General features: G+C 40.6%; 1 pseudogene; it reads left to right on the top strand.

Moving 5' to 3' along the window:
* The first annotated feature begins 57 nt into the window (after nucleotides 1-57).
* On the top strand, nucleotides 58-553 carry LOC129064114 (S-phase kinase-associated protein 1-like; annotated as a pseudogene).
* Nucleotides 554-5,462: the final 4,909 nt, after the last annotated feature.

The raw sequence follows: 5,462 nt of genomic DNA, 5'->3' as shown, positions 1-5,462 counted from the left end.
TGACGCTGCCCCGCTCTCATCAGCCTCTGACCCATTCTCTCCTTGAGACTGAGCGCTATGCCTTCAGTTAAGTTGCAGAGTTCAGATGGAGAGATATTTGAAGTCTATGCTGAAATTGCCAAATAACCTGTGACTATCAAGACCATGTTAGAAGATTAGGGATGGAGAGTGAAGGCGGTGATGACCCAGTTACTCTACCAAATGTTAGCGCAGCAATATTTAAAAAGGTCACTCAGTGGTGCACTCACCACAAGGATGACCCTTCTCCTCCTGAGGATGATGAGAACAAAGAAAAATGAGCAGAGTCTATCCCTGTATGGCACCAAGAATTCCTGAACGTTGACCAAGGAACACTTTTGAACTTATTCTGGCTGCAAACTGTTTAGACATCAAAGGTTTGCTTAATGTTACATACAAGATCATTGCCAATATGATTAAGGGGGAAACTCCTGAAGAAATTCACAAGAACTTCAACATCAAAAGTGACTTAGAGGAAGAAGAAGAAGAGAAAGCCCAGGTATGCAAAGAGAACCAGTGGTATGAAGAGAGGTGAAATGTTGTGTCTGATGCTGTAACACTGTAAGGATGGTTCCAAATACTAGTTGTACTGCTCTGTTCATAATTGTTGATATTAGACAAACAGTAGACAAATGCAGCAGCAAATCAATTGTGTTAACAGAGTACTGTCTTCATTGCCTGTGTAGTTTGGGTACAGACTCCAAACCTATGGCTGAGTTTCTTCCAATATGATCAAAAAATTTATTTTCTCTTTGCTTTGAATAAAACTGAATTGTGGGTTCTCTATGGTAAGTGGCATTTTGGGCTTTCCCTCTTTTTGTAAAGAGATTGCTGCCTAGATTGTTGTCCAGTTAACTTTAGTTTAGTGACCTTTTAAAAGTTGGTATTGTAAATAAAACAACTGGCAAAAGTTTTCTGAAATAGAAAAAAGAAACTTCTGGTAATACAACCATACACACACACACACACACACACACACACACACACACACACAACTATACATATGCATAAATACATGTAATATATATCATTAATGATGAGATTATAGTTTTTTCGCTGAAAGTCAAATGCTCATGGTATTATTATTATCACTGATGATTCAAGATATAATAATCTGTATTTCTTATTAGAATAATGAAAAAAGTACATATAGCTTGAAAATATGTATTGAATTAGAATCAATAACTTCGGCTCAAGCCCCAAAATGATTGCTGTTTTGGTAACGATGAATAAGTCTCTTAATCACTTTGAATTTATCCATAAAATAGGGATAATACCTGTACTATAGTCATCATAGTGTGGTTATAGTCATGAGCCCCAGAGCTTGGGATAGTCCTAAGCACCTCTAGACACATTTAGAACACTGTGCCCTGGTAGTCTGTAAATCAAGTTCCCAGCCCACATCCCTCAGGTCAGCAAGCTAGATGATGCCAAGGAAGGCGGCCAGTGTGCTGCCGTGACAGGCTCCTGAGACCATGAGGGCCATGCAGAGGATTCCAAGGTCTGTCCCCAGTTACTGCAGCCTCACACTGCTCCTCAGATAGGGACATGGGTTCATCTGGACTCCAGCTGTGGCCAAAACATTTAAGAAACTAGAGGTCTTCTAACTATATGGCAGCTTGACTCATCACTGTAGGCAATCCGAGCCCCAATACGTATCTTTCAAGCAAACTGTCACTAATGAAAGCCAACTCTCTCATAAGAACTGCTTTTTTTTAAAAAAATGTTATATCTCATAGTGTTTAAGTGCTTGCTATGTGCCAGGCAGTACACAGAGTGCTTTATATACATTATCGCATTTAAATGCCAATACAACCTATAAAAGTGGGTGCTTTTATTATCCCCACTTTATAGATAAGAAAATTGAAGCTTAGAAGAATGAATTTACTCACCGAAGGTCATGCAGCTTGTAAATGTTGAGCATGCATTTAAACTCAGGTGAAGGACTTCAGAGCCTGCTTTAAAAAAAAAAATTAAAATAATGCCATCTCTCTAGTGCAGATCCACCTCCACGGAGGTGGCAGCCTTAATTCATGGAACTCATACTTGGAAACTCATATAATTAGGAGCAATTGAAGGGTATAAATGGAATTGGAAGCTTAGAAACATGGTCTTGAGGAGTTTAACACACAATTGCTATAACATACTAGGTGTGAATTTCAAAGAAGCTCAACCAGAGCAAGGGGTTCTTCCTTCCAAGGGTTTGTTTTCTTTATTAGAATGTGTGAGCCAGGGATTGTTATGAATATTAAACATGAGGTGAAACTTTTCTCCCCCCCCCTTTTTTTAGAAAGATGGGAAGGGAGGGAGACAAAGAGGGAGAAAAACATCTACCGGTTGCCTCCTGCATGGACCCAACCAAGGACCTGGCCTGCAACCCAATCACATGCCCTGCCTGGTAATTGAACTGGCAACCCTTTGCTTTTGCAGGATGACCCCCAACCCACTGAGCCACACTAGTTGGGACATAAAGGGAAGGTGAAACTTTTCAAATGAAGGATCTTGACTGGCCCTTTTACTCTATCAACATCATCTGATCTTATTGCAGACTCAAGACCAGCCTCTTGCTCTGTTCTGGGTTTAAGAGATTATCTACCTTATTTTCTTCTGCAGACTAGCATTTCACAGCTCATCAATAGCAGAGCAGGATTGTAACACATACCTGCTGAACTGCAGAGTGCATGCTTAACCACTAAGCTATATTATACCATCACCACCCCCATTTTAGATGACTCTAACATGGTGCCCAAGTATTCCAGTCCTTCTGGGACTATCCTAACCGACATATTTTGTTTCATTATTCCTACCAGCCATTAAAATGTTTCCCCAAGTCCAGTATTTTGACGTTAAGTTTACTTTGAGATGCCCTGTCTACCCAAGAAGAAGCACTCCAATCCTATGTGACATCAGGTATCCTGATCGTGGTTCTATTATGATTACTTTTTTGACATAAGTCTGTACTCCTCAGGCAGGCCCTATCTTCCCAGACTTGTGAACTGCTGACATACTCTTTTAAAGTGTTCATGAAAAAGGCCTCCAGGGCAAGAGCTCATTTTAACAGTGACCTTATGTAAGCAATCACATTAAAAAAATGTCAAATGGAGCAGGTGCTACTGTGGCCAAACACTGGACTGGGAATCAAGAGACCAGCTGTCCAACCTGGGCAAGTCATTTCAACCCTTTGGACTAACTGTCCAGTGAGAAATGAATGAGCAGTTTGTAAAGTGATAACAGCTATTTGTCTCCAACTGCTAAAATGTGGCTAGCAAGCTATGGGCAGGATTCTTCAGGGGCTGTTTAGAGCCTAGGCTCACTAGTCCACAGCATGGAACTTCTCAGGCCCTCACAGGAGGCAGTGCTAAGAGATTATCTGATTGAAAATGTATTCTAGTCTGTCCTATATATACCAGATAATTTCACTTTCTCTTGATGTATTTGCCAAAAGCTAAAGCAACAATACCAGCCCCTCATCGCCTAAATGACTATATAGCCCCCAGAGTGTGCTTAAGAAAGGGAGCTCAGAGGTTAGGGCTCTGATAATGAGGTTGGCTACAGTGCTTGACCATAGTAACTTCCGTAGTTAATTTGGATAAATTTCTATTGTGGCTACAAATCTACAACGTTGCCACCCCAAATGACTTTTGACCACTTTGTCCAAACACCTGTTTGCTAATATGCAAGGAGCAAGTGCTGAAGTTACCTGTTGACTGAGTTTTAGACGTTAGCAGTTATTAAGTACAAGTGCTCTTTAGCAAATGTCCCAAGAGGGCATGGAGGCTGATACTAAAATTTTATGTGAAACACAGAAGAATATATGAGAACAACATATTAAATATGTTCATTGCCTTGTGTCAGAACCTCTTTCCAATACCTCTGTAGGCTGAGAAATAGAGCCATTTCTCTGAGTATAAAGATTGGATACTAGGACATAAGGGTTGGAGAGAGTACTGAACCTATCGCTACAGTATTTCTTTGTGCTTCTTGGCCCTAACCTGAGGCTGTATAGTTATTAGGGAAATGTGAATTCACTGCATACATCCTAGGGGTTGGTTTGGATGTTAATTAATTTGGCAGTACCAATTAACAAATATTTGTTGAATGAATGATGAAAAAGTATAACCAATTCCATGGACACAAGTCTCCTTATCTAGATATATTTGCCACATAAATTGGCATCTATCTCAGTTAACCTGCCTCCCAAAATGAACAATTCCAATACATGGAACTATTGCACAGTACCAATGTGTTAGGAATGAGGTGACTTAAAAGGTTTAAGGAGTATAGGATGACAACAATGTATTCTGATGTAAAACAGCATTAAATGTCATTGGTCTGTTGCACCAATGATCTAATGTTGCATGACAAACTGCCCCACATTTTGTGACTTAAAACAACAATCATTTTAGTATATCTCTCATGACCTTATGTGTCATTGGTTTCACTTAAATTTAGACAGGATTCATCCAGATGATTCTTTTGTTCCATGTTCACTGATGGAAATTACTTGGTTGTACTAACTGGTAGATGGGCTGGTCTGAAGGGCCCAAGACAGCTTTGTTCACATGTCTGGTGCTCTGGTAGGGATGTCTGGAAAGCTGAGACTAACTGAAGCACCTATATGTGTTCTCTTCAGCATGGCAATCTAAGGGAAGTGGGAGTTACTTGGCAACTCAGCGCTCCCAGAGGGAGTATTCTGGAATCCTGGGTAGAAGGTCCAAGAAGTTTCCTTTGACCTAGCCTTGGAAGTCCCAGAATGTCACTTCAGCCAGTATATTGGTTAAGCAAGTCTCTAAGTCAGTCCAGATTCAAGAAATGAAAAATCAGACTCCACTTTTCAATGGGAAGAGAAGCAAAGACTATGTGGCCTCCTTTAATCTACCATATCTCGTAAGGAAGACTAGAGAGGGAAGGATGGATCACAGGGGAACATACCCCTTGAAGGAAGGTAAAGTGAGGTATTAGTAAGTGTCAGCAGGCCAGAGACAAAATGCAGGGTTGTTTTGAGTCAGAAGAACTAGAAGAGAGAGGCCTCGAAGTTCATGTAATGTGCTTATTGGCTTCTGGGGCTTTCAGATGGCGCAGAAGGGCTCCTTTGGAATGTCAAGTCCTACTGACTAAGTGCTTGTTCACGTATCACAGCCTGTACAATGTTTTGAAACTGGCAGTGGTTAGACTGAGCAGAAACTCAAGTTCTGAATCTAAAGGTAATTATTGACAAAGGGGAAAAAAATTCTGGTAGAACCAATAGCTTTTTTATTTCCCAGGCTGCCACTCTCCTCTCCGCTTCTTATCAGAAGCCTGCCCTTCCAGGTTCAAAGCTTCTCCAGGAAGTTGCTCAAGATCCTTCCCTCAATAACCTTGTATTTTGTTCTTTAGTGGAATGTTACTTAGTTGTGCTAAATTGGTAGCACTTCTTATAAGCCACCATGCATTTTTGTGACTTC

The sequence above is a fragment of the Pteronotus mesoamericanus genome, unplaced genomic scaffold (assembly GCF_021234165.1).
Source record: "Pteronotus mesoamericanus isolate MK-2021 breed Mesoamerican mustached bat unplaced genomic scaffold, CSHL_Meso_final contig_164, whole genome shotgun sequence".
In the NCBI taxonomy this organism is placed as follows: domain Eukaryota; kingdom Metazoa; phylum Chordata; class Mammalia; order Chiroptera; family Mormoopidae; genus Pteronotus; species Pteronotus mesoamericanus.
Note: the sequence above shows the minus strand (reverse complement) of the source record. Positions and strands in the feature narration are given on the sequence as shown.